The sequence below is a fragment of the Cherax quadricarinatus genome, unplaced genomic scaffold, assembly GCF_038502225.1.
Source record: "Cherax quadricarinatus isolate ZL_2023a unplaced genomic scaffold, ASM3850222v1 Contig154, whole genome shotgun sequence".
Lineage (NCBI taxonomy): Eukaryota > Metazoa > Arthropoda > Malacostraca > Decapoda > Parastacidae > Cherax > Cherax quadricarinatus.
The window spans coordinates 198,065-210,231 of record NW_027195180.1 but is presented as its reverse complement, the minus strand read 5'-3'; the positions used below and the strand labels follow the sequence as shown (position 1 = coordinate 210,231).

Genomic DNA, 12,167 nt, shown 5'->3' with positions numbered 1-12,167 from the left:
AACACTTCTTCAGTGAGCATTTTCCTCCCTTGTGTTCACCTAAACACTTGATGCACCTTTTCAGCTGATGAACACGTTGTTTACGTGCCTCCATTGATGTGTATTGAATACAATACTGTGCCCAATGTGTTCCATCACAAAGTACACATTTTGGAGTACATTTATGTATGACAGTCTGTATACTGTCTGTTGTATTCACAGCTTGATAAATGCCTATATGGGATTTCCCATTCTGTGGTTTAGTGGGAGTAGGTATACTCTTTTTATACTGAGTTGAAGGTTTGTTATCCACGGGATTTGTGGATTCTTCATCTTGTCTCATTGCTTGCATGCATGAAACTATTGTTTGTAAACCATTGCTAATTTCTTCACAATTGAAATAGCGTTTATTGAACATAATATTTAATCGTTCAATAGTTTGTGGTGACAACTTATCTTGTACAATACCACTGATAAACCAATCACATTGTCTTAGGTCATATTTAGCACCTAGAGATCTGAGACTATTGTCTAATGTGATTCTAAATGCCTGTAAGTCTGAAAAACAATATTTGGGTGGCTTCAAGCTTGATATTAAGACTGCAAGTCTAACTCTAGCCTTGTCATCATCAAAGTAATTGTCTGCTAAGACACGTAAGGCTATTGATAATTACCTTTAACCACCGGAAATGACTTAATCAGTTCATAGGGTTCTCCCTTCACAAGACATTTAAGGTAATTGAACTTAGCAATCTCATCTATGTCAGTTCGTGAATTTACAATGGATTGAAAACCACTAATGAATTCTTCATAATTATGACCTTGGAAAATAGGTAATGACAATGTAGGTAAGCTTGGTAATGGGACACTTGTTGTTACAGGTGTAACAGGTGTTTGACCACTAGTTACAGTAGGTCTCTGTGACAGAGTTTTGCAGCAGATAGCCTGTACTCCTGTCCACCTTAATTGTTGATTACTAAAAGTATCCAAAACATTTTTAATTTCATCCTCAGACGGATCTGATTCAAGAAATTTATTTTCATAATGTGTATAGTCTGAATTAATTATTTCCAGACGTTGTGTAAATAATTCAAATTTGACCTCAAGATCATCAAAATCTATGTTTGTATCTTGAGTTAATCCTATACAGACTGAAATTAGATTTTCTAATTGTGTAATCTTAGTCTGTAAAGACTGAAACTGAGTTTTCAAATAAACCATTTTAATGGTATACTGAAAATTCTAGCAGCACACTTAGAGTGTTTAAAAAAATATTCCCGATAATCTCTGGGCCATATTATGGCCTACAGTGTACTGCTATAAACAGCTGAGTTTTTGTTATGCTTAAGTCAGCAATAATCGAGGCAGACACTACTGACCCACTAAGCTTAACCTCAGGGTCAATGACCATGAAGGGTACACAGTACATGTGGCTGGTGTTTATGGCTTGAGTTTGCTGTGACAGCCTGACCACGATGATTAATCGTAAATAACGATGTTATACACTTCATTCACTAGACACTATAAATGTCATTGTATAACTGTAAATCACACGTGAATATTACTTACACATATATAAAGGTCACTGTTAATATATATATATGAAAGCTTACACTTTTATATATAGTTCCTTTAATATAATAGGTATATCTATAAGAAACAAACTTTAACACAATCTTGTCTCTTAATTTCTGTCTATAAACATTATAAACACTATGTGTATATACACTCAGACAAACTGAACATCAGTTGGGTTGTTGTCTTTGTCAGCGATTTTCGAGATTGGGGCAGTGGATGCAGGGTGCCATCCCCCGTTTTCTTGTTGAGTGAGTCACCCAGCTCCCGTTTTCTTTGGGTGAACGCTGGGTGAGCGCCCGTTTTCTGTTGGCTGCCCATTCTCTGTGATTGAGTCTGGAGGGACTCATTTATACTGATTTAAATTGTAAAACACTAGTTTTACAGCGTTTTTCGAAGGACCTTGGCTCGTAGGTTATTTGTTGTGTACGAATGGTATATAATACCGACAAGATGAGATTAAGACACATGTGCAACATCTGGGTATCTTTATTGTAGATAAAGATACCCAGATGTTGCACATGTGTCTTAATCTCAGGTTATTTGTACACTGTAGTACAACATATTTGGACCACAGTGTGGCCTTTATCCGGTTCGAGTACGACCAATATGTTGAGAAATGGCATTACCAGCTAAGTTTAAAGAGTTTGTACGTAACTTAGAAAGACAGCTCATTGGCTGCACAGCCGCCCCTGCAGACGAGGTCTTGAGAAGCTGTCGAAGTCATCTCTCAACGGGCTGTAAAGAGTTATAATTTGTAAGATTATAAATTACCCCTAGGGGGTGTTATGTCAGCATATTTCATTCACTGATGGCTGACAATTTACATACTTGTTTGGACTCAAAAGTCCGCACCTTACTGCCGACTATAGGTTGATTACAAACTCCTTGCAACTCAAGAACTGCGCAGTCCCCCGTACTACAAGAAATTCGTAACCTACCTTGCTCTTGTAGCGTGAGCTATGGTGTTCTTCACACCTTCGACAGATATCGGTGACTTGATAGAAGCTGAAGTGTCCTTGAATGTCCACGTCTTTCATAGTCTAGGAATATGCACACTGGTACACTATGTTCCACAAGATTTGTCTTTATGGTTCACAATCTTATCACTAAAGAAGCTGATCACACTTCTCTTAAGTGTTTATTGTGTTTTGTGAGACACTTTGTTCACACTAACGCACAGATCATTCTTTGTTGGTTATCCTGGTGTCAGTGTCACTCTCAGTAGAGTCAAAAGTAATCTGAAGACGCCACAGCGCCCCATGCTGTCACTCCCCTAGCACAAAGAAAAAAGCTGACATAGTACTTTTGCTTCCTTGCCACTTCCTCGATGAAGCAAAGCAGAATGTTTGATTCTTGCTGTCTTAAGCATAGACAACAATGTCCACTATCTTTACTATGGTAATAAAGTGGGAGCAGGATTTTCCTTAATTGTCCTGCTAAAGTAAGAGATGTACTGTCTCTTATTAAACTACACTTTGCAACACTGGACTGCAGGGAGCAGCGGTCACTTGACCACGTCGCATACTCGTACGGCATCTGTGATCAATTACTCACTGTAGCAGTAAACAAGATGCTTGCCCCTTCTGAGAGGGCTGGACCCCTCAGGGCTGAAAGGGGCTGAAGGGCTGAAGGGGGCTGATATCCCCTCCTGGAGAAAATTTCTCCACAGGTGGAATGATGAAGTAAAGGGTGTGATAAAAGAGAAAAGGTAGCTTACGAGAGGTTTTTACAAAGCAGAAGTGTTATAAGAAGAGCAGAGTATATGAAGAGTAAAAGAAAGGTGAAGAGAGTGGTGAGAGAGTGCAAAAGGAGAGCAGATGAAAGAGTGGGAGAGGCACTGTCAAGAAATTTTAATGTAAATAAGAAAAAATTTTGGAGTGAGTTAAACAAGTTAAGAAAGCCTAGGGAAAGTATGGATTTGTCAGTTAAAAACAGAGTAGGGGAGTTAGTAGATGGGGAGAGGGAGGTATTAGGTAGATGGCGAGAATATTTTGAGGAACTTTTAAATGTTGAGGAAGAAAGGGAGGCGGTAATTTCATGCACTGGCCAGGGAGGTATACCATCTTTTAGGAGTGAAGAAGAGCAGAATGTAAGTGTGGTGGAGGTACGTGAGGCATTACATAGAATGAAAGGGGGTAAAGCAGCTGGAACTGATGGGATCATGACAGAAATGTTAAAAGCAGGGGGGTATATAGTGTTGGAGTGGTTGGTACTTTTGTTTAATAAATGTATGAAAGAGGGGAAGGTACCTAGGGATTGGCAGAGAGCATGTATAGTCCCTTTATGTAAAGGGAAAGGGGACAAAAGAGATTGTAAAAATTATAGAGGAATAAGTTTACTGAGTATACCAGGGAAAGTATACGGTAGGGTTATAATTGAAAGAATTAGAGGTAAGACAGAATGTAGAATTGCGGATGAGCAAGGAGGCTTCAGAGTGGGTAGGGGATGTGTAGATCAAGTGTTTACATTGAAGCATATATGTGAACAGTATTTAGATAAAGGTAGGGAAGTTTTTATTGCATTTATGGATTTAGAAAAGGCATATGATAGAGTGGATAGAGGAGCAATGTGGCAGATGTTGCAAGTATATGGAATAGGTGGTAAGTTACTAAATGCTGTAAAGAGCTTTTATGAGGATAGTGAGGCTCAGGTTAGGGTATGTAGAAGAGAGGGAGAATGCTTCCCGGTAAAAGTAGGTCTTAGACAGGGATGTGTAATGTCACCATGGTTGTTTAATATATTTATAGATGGGGTTGTAAAAGAAGTAAATGCTAGGGTATTCGGGAGAGGGGTGGGATTAAATTATGGGAAATCAAATTCAAAATGGGAATTGACACAGTTACTTTTTGCTGATGATACTGTGCTTATGGGAGATTCTAAAGAAAAATTGCAAAGGTTAGTGGATGAGTTTAAGAATGTGTGTAAAGGTAGAAAGTTGAAAGTGAACATAGAAAAGAGTAAGGTGATGAGGGTATCAAATGATTTAGATAAAGAAAAATTGGATATCAAATTGGGGAGGAGGAGTATGGAAGAAGTGAGTGTTTTCAGATACTTGGGAGTTGAAGTGTCGGCGGATGGATTTATGAAGGATGAGGTTAATCATAGAATTGATGAGGGAAAAGAGGTGAGTGGTGCGTTGAGGTATATGTGGAGTCAAAAAACGTTTTCTATGGAGGCAAAGAAGGGAATGTATGAAAGTATAATAGTACCAACACTCTTATATGGATGTGAAGCTTGGGTGGTAAATGCAGCAGCGAGGAGACGGTTGGAGGCAGTGGAGATGTCCTGTCTAAGGGCAATGTGTGGTGTAAATATTATGCAGAAAATTCGGAGTTTGGAAATTAGAAGAAGGTGTGGAGTTAATAAAAGCATTAGTCAGAGGGCAGAAGAGGGGTTGTTGAGGTGGTTTGGTCATTTAGAGAGAATGGATCAAAGTAGAATGACATGGAAAGCATATAAATCTATAGGGGAAGGAAAGAGGGGTAGGGGTCGTCCTCGAAAGGGTTGGAAAGAGGGGGTAAAGGAGGTTTTGTGGGCGAGGGGCTTGGACTTCCAGCAAGCGTGCATGAGCGTGTTAGATAGGAGTGAATGGAGACGAATGATACTTGGGACTTGACGATCTGTTGGAGTGTGAGCAGGGTAATATTTAGTGAAGGGATTCAGGGAAACCAGTTATTTTCATATAGTCGGACTTGAGTCCTGGAAATGGGAAGTACAATGCCTGCACTTTATAGGAGGGGTTTGGGATATTGGCAGCTTGGAGGGATATGTTGTGTATCTTTATACGTATATGCTTCTAGGCTGTTGTATTCTGAGCACCTCTGCAAAAGCAGTGATAATGTGTGAGTGTGGTGAACGTGTTGAATGATGATGAAATTATTTTCTTTTTGGGGATTTTCTTTCTTTTTTGGGTCACCCTGCCTCGGTGGGAGACGACCGACTTGTTGAGAAAAAAAAAAAAAATACTCATAAATTCTAGCGACTTCAAATCAAGCAGGAGAAAGCTGGCAGGCCCACATGTGAGAGAATGGGTCTGTGTGGTCAGTGTGCACCATATAAAAAAAAATCCTGGAGCATGCAGTGCATAATGAGAAAAAAAAACTCCGACCGTTTTTTTTTAATTAAAATGCCGACTTTGTGGTCTTTTTTGTATAGTATTTATAATTATATTCTCGTTTTCTCGGTCTCATTTGATAGAATGGAAAACATATTATAGAAATAGAGGTAATTTTGGCTGATTTTACTATAAAAAGAACCTGGAAATGGAGCTCAAATTAGGGGAAATGTTTGATTTTTGCTAATGTTCAAAGTAAACAAATGATGTCATTGTCCAATAAATGTCCAAGTAGCCATTCTAATATGCAGTCATGAATGGGTTGATGTTATTTATACAATTATTACAGTATTGCAGTAGTCTGCATAAAAGTAATTCTTCTGTTTTTTGTTTGACAAAAAATTCAAAACAGTAAGCAAGAGTAATATCAGAGGGGCCTGGAGACGTGACTGATGAACAAAGAAAATGTTATTTTAGAGCCAGGAATGTCTGCATTGTTCATTCTGGACCTTATTTTGAAATTGTCATATTTGTTAATTTTCGTGAAATTGGCCAAATTGCAAATTTCTGACCATGTTATTGGGTAGTTGAAATCGGTAAATGGGTAGTTTCTTGTACTCAATCGATAGAAAAAATGGAGTTCTAAAGAAATATATATGAGTTTGGTCGACTGGAACAATGGAATTAGCCGAAAATAGGGCTCAAAGTGGACAAAATCGCTGATTTGTAAATACAGTGGACCCCCGCATAACGATTACCTCCAAATGCGACCAATTATGTAAGTGTATTTATATAAGTGCGTTTGTACGTGTATGTTTGGGGGTCTGAAATGGACTAATCTACTTCACAATATTTCTTATGGGAACAAATTCGGTCAGTACTGGCACCTGAACATACTTCTGGAGTGAAAAAATATCGTTAACCGGGGGTCCACTGTATCGCCGAGGTCGCTAACTTTGTGAGAGCGTAATTCCGTCAGTTTTCCATCAAATTTTGTGTTTTTGGTGTCATTACAATTTTTTTTTTTTTAATTTTGCGACACCTGGAGACACTTCAGGATTGGGGGTTGCGACAGTCAAGGGGTTAATTTGCTAGTATCAATTTTATCGACTGAGCATGAGAAACTGCAGAATTAACTATTTCAACTACAGTGGTACCCCGAGTTTCGCACATAATTCATTCCATGAGGCTTTTCGAGTGCCGTTACTGAACGAATTTGTTCCCATAAGGAATAGTATAAATTAGATTAGTCCATTTCAGACCCTCAAAAATACACTTACAAAAGCACTTTTAATAATACACTTACATAATCGATCAAGTTAGGAGCTGTACAAAACTCGGGGTACCACTGTACTTAATAAAGTGATCAGAAATTGGTAATTTGGCCAATTTCACACAAAGTTCAAAATATTCCAATATCAAAATAGTGTCCAGAATAAACAAGCAGGCATTCCTGGCACTAAAATAAGATGTCCTTTATTTATTAATGATTCCAGGCTTTACAGATTAATTCCATTTTGATTTTTTATTCACATAAGAAGTTTTATTCATGCCATCCGACTTACGACCAAGCTTGGTTCCGACCAACCGGTCATAAGTCAAAATGGACGTAAGTCAAACCTTTGAAAATTGCCGATATACTGGGTAGGGCATAATGTCAAACTTTTCCTATATAAACTACCTACATAGTACTGTAATGTAATGTACAATCATTATTTCATTTTTTTTACCATAATTTACTTCTCTTGTTATATTTTAATTATTTATTTGCTGCATATAATGTATACATGGTAGTGAATTGTATTGTAAATTTTACATCACATACAGTATCATATGTTACTGTTATCTTTATGTATTGTCGACACAGTGGAATGGGAGAATACCACTGGTAGTGTCATCCTGCCAGTATGTAGTATAACCTATACCCTAAGTAAAGAGAAACAACTCTGGAACATGTGTAATATGTAGTTGGCTGGGTGGGTGGGTGGCCAGGTCTGTGGGTGGGTGGGTGGGAGGCCAGGTGGGTGATTGGCTGACTGAATGTGGCTGTCTCTCTCTCTCTCTCTCTCTCTCTCTCTCTCTCTCTCTCTCTCTCTCTCTGTATCTCTCTCTCTCTCTGTATCTCTCTCTCTATCTCTCTCTCTCTCTCTCTCTCTCTCTCTCTCACAGGTACACGTAAGTAAAGTTATCATACATAGTATAAATTACCTTGGATAACCCAAATAATCCAGACAAAGTGCTATACAGTGGATCTGTGCTTCAGTGCCCTAAATTAATAATATTAATAATAATTATTATTATTATTACAATAATACATATGTACTAATATTAATAATATTATTATTATTAAACTATAATATAATAATCATGTCCACTCATTACTTACCTTAAAATATCTGTAGTCTTAATGTAGAGTGAAAGGTGAGTAAACAAGATTAAATGAATAAACGAATGAGTGTGTAGAATGTTGGCGAGTTATGTAAACAAACGTTGTTATTGTTGTTACCAGCCCGGACACGAATGATTCCTGTTCACTCTGTCAAGCCGACCAGAAAAAATCTCATATTTGTTAATTTACATGTTTATATGTTATGTAGCATGTTGATTATATAATTTTGAAAAAGAAATCATAGATGGTTTAAGCAAAATGTCTATATCAACGTTTTATACACATTTAATGTGCCTCAGTGATTATTATTGTTATTATCATTATTAATATGGCATCTTCAAGACCAATTACATTCTTAATGAGTGGCTCTGAGACAGACAAGCAGACAGAAAGACAGACAGACAGACACAGATAGACAGACACACAGGTAGACAGACACACAGGTAGACAGACAGACACACAGGTAGACAGACAGACACACAGGTAGACAGAAAGACACACACAAGTAGACAGACACACAGGTAGACAGAAAGATACACACAGGTAGACAGAAAGACAGACACACAGGTAGACATAGACACAGGTAGACAGAAAGACAGACACACAGGTAGACAGACAGATAAACAGACACACAGAGATACACTGATATATAGGTAGACAGATACAGACAGGTTTATGTGCAACAGTGAAAACAAATAGAGAGTTTGAGTGTAAGAGCCTTTCTTGCCACAGACTTCATCTTAGGGGCCATGGTGAAATTTACTGTCCAGTTAGTACAGTTAATACAGTATGATGCTCCTGACAGGACAGGGTTACTCAAACTGATGCTGCCTGCATTACGCATTGCCGCCGCGAATATTGTCAAATATTGTACAGTGGTGTGCATCAGCCGGCCCAGCCCAGCTGCCAGATGCACGGTCGTAAGTCGAGTGGACGTATGTCGAGCAGGTTGTAAGTCGGATGGTAGGTGTATATATAGTATATATGGTATATATAATATATTGTGTTGTATATATTGTGTAGTATATAGCTTTGGAGTGGTTGGTGCTATCATTTATTAAATAACATTTTGGAGTGTGAAATAATAGCACCTGGAGATGGGAAGTACTCCACTCTGAAGCTTTAAAAACTGTATCCCCTTCTGGCAAACAATATGATGTACAGCCTTGTCGGCCGGTCCATCACTATAGTCCTCCATCACAAGTCCGGCATCAGTGGGACCTGTACTGTGCCAGATTACTGTGTTTGCCAAATTACAGAGTGGTTAGGTTAGAATACACTTAATAAAATTAACCAACTTGACTTGCACAGTTCATTGAACATCGGCAAAAATCGAACATTTCCACTACTTTGAGCTCAATTTCAAGATACTTTTCATCATGAAAGCAATCAAAATCATGTCTATTTCTGTAATATTTCTTCCATTCTATCAAATGAGTTCAAAAAAATGAGAATACAACCATAAAAACCATATGAAAATATAATGCAAAGAGGCGGCTGATGGCTGAGAAGTTAATTCCCTTATTTATCGTCCATCTTTTTTATTTTTGTTGTTCGTTAAGAAGCATCTTTCCATCATACATTGCCAAGTTTCAACAAACAACTGAGAAAAAAAAAAAATTATTTTTATTATCACACTGGCCGATTCCCACCAAGGCAGGGTGGCCCGAAAAAGAAAAACTTTCACCATCATTCACTCCATCACTGTCTTGCCAGAAGGGTGCTTTACACTACAATTTTTAAACTGCAACATTAGCACCCCTCCTTAAGAGCGCAGGCACTGTACTTCCCATCTCTAGGACTCAAGTCCGGCCTGCCGGTTTCCCTGAACCCCTTCATAAATGTTACTTTGCTCACACTCCAACAGCACGTCAAGTATTAAAAACCATTTGTCTCCATTCACTCCTATCAAACACGCTCACGCATGCCTGCTGGAAGTCCAAGCCCCTCGCACACAAAACTTCCTTTACCCCCTCCCTCCAACCTTTCCTAGGCCGACCCCTACCCCGCCTTCCTTCCACTTCAGACTGATACACTCTTGAAGTCATTCTGTTTCGCTCCATTCTCTCTACATGTCCGAACCACCTCAACAACCCTTCCTCAGCCCTCTGGACAACGGTTTTGGTAATCCCGCACCTCCTCCTAACTTCCAAACTACGAATTCTCTGCATTATATTCACACCACACATTGCCCTCAGACATGACATCTCCACTGCCTCCAGCCTTCTCCTCGCTGCAACATTCATCACCCATGCTTCACACCCATATAAGAGCGTTGGTAAAACTATACTCTCATACATTCCCCTCTTTGCCTCCAAGGACAAAGTTCTTTGTCTCCACAGACTCCTAAGTGCACCACTCACCCTTTTCCCCTCATCAATTCTATGATTCACCTCATCTTTCATAGACCCATCTGCTGACACGTCCACTCCCAAATATCTGAATACATTCACCTCCTCCATACTCTCTGCCTCCAATCTGATATCCAATCTTTCATCACCTAATCTTTTTGTTATCCTCATAACCTTACTCTTTCCTGTATTCACTTTTAATTTTCTTCTTTTGCGCACCCTACCAAATTCATCCCCCAATCTCTGCAACTTCTCTTCAGAATCTCCCAAGAGCACAGTGTCATCAGCAAAGAGCAACTGTGACAACTCCCACTTTATGTGTGATTCTTTATCTTTTAACTCCACGCCTCTTGCCAAGACCCTCGGATTTACTTCTCTTACAACCCCATCTATAAATATATTAAACAACCACGGTGACATCACACATCCTTGTCTAAGGCCTACTTTTACTGGGAAATAATTTCCCTCTTTCCTACATACTCTAACTTGAGCCTCACTATCCTCGTAAAAACTCTTCACTGCTTTCAGTAACCTACCTCCTACACCATACACCTGCAACATCTGCCACATTGCCCCCCTATCCACCCTGTCATATGCCTTTTCCAAATCCATAAATGCCACAAAGACCTCTTTAGCCTTATCTAAATACTGTTCACTTATATGTTTCACTGTAAACACGTGGTCCACACACCCCCTACCTTTCCTAAAGCCTCCTTGTTCATCTGCTATCCTATTCTCTGTCTTACTCTTAATTCTTTCAATAATAACTCTACCATACACTTTACCAGGTATACTCAACATACTTATCCCCCTATAATTTTTGCACTCTCTTTTGTCCCCTTTTCCTTTATTACCCTCTTCCATGCATTTATTAAATAATTGCACCAACCACTCCAAAACTATATCCCCACCTGCTTTTAACATTTCTATCTTTATCCCATCAATCCCAGCTGCCTTACCCCCTTTCATTTTACCTACTGCCTCACGAACTTCCCCCACACTCACAACTGGCTCTTCCTCACTCCTACAAGATGTTATTCCTCCTTGCCCTATACACGAAATCACAGCTTCCCTATCTTCATCAACATTTAACAATTCCTCAAAATATTCCCTCCATCTTCCCAATACCTCTAACTCTCCATTTAATAACTCTCCTCTTCTATTTTTAACTGACAAATCCATTTGTTCTCTAGGCTTCCTTAACTTGTTAATCTCACTCCAAAACTTTTTCTTATTTTCAACAAATTTTGTTGATAACATCTCACCCACTCTCTCATTTACTCTCTTTTTACATTGCTTCACCACTCTCTTAACCTCTCTCTTTTTCTCCATATACTCTTCCCTTCTTGCATCACTTCTACTTTGTAAAAACTTCTCATATGCTAACTTTTTCTCCCTTACTACTCTCTTTACATCATCATTCCACCAATCACTCCTCTTCCCTCCTGCACCCACTTTTCTGTAACCACAAACTTCTGCTGAACACTCTAACACTACATTTTTAAACCTACCCCATACCTCTTCGACCCCATTGCCTATGCTCTCATTAGCCCATCTATCCTCCAATAGCTGTTTATATCTTACCCTAACTGCCTCCTCTTTTAGTTTATAAACCTTCACCTCTCCCCTGATGCTTCTATTCTCCTTGTATCCCATCTACCTTTTACTCTCAGTGTAGCTACAACTAGAAAGTGATCTGATATATCTGTGGCCCCTCTATAAACATGTACATCCTGAGGTCTACTCAACAGTCTTTTATCTACCAATACATAATCCAACAAACTACTGTCATTTCGCCCTACATCATATCTTGTAT

The 12,167-nt window shown here is 38.9% G+C and overlaps 1 pseudogene; it reads left to right on the top strand.

The window, feature by feature from the left end:
- The window catches only part of LOC128705972 (CDP-diacylglycerol--glycerol-3-phosphate 3-phosphatidyltransferase, mitochondrial-like), a 111,072-nt pseudogene that overhangs the window by 26,683 nt on the left and 72,222 nt on the right, over window positions 1–12,167 (top strand).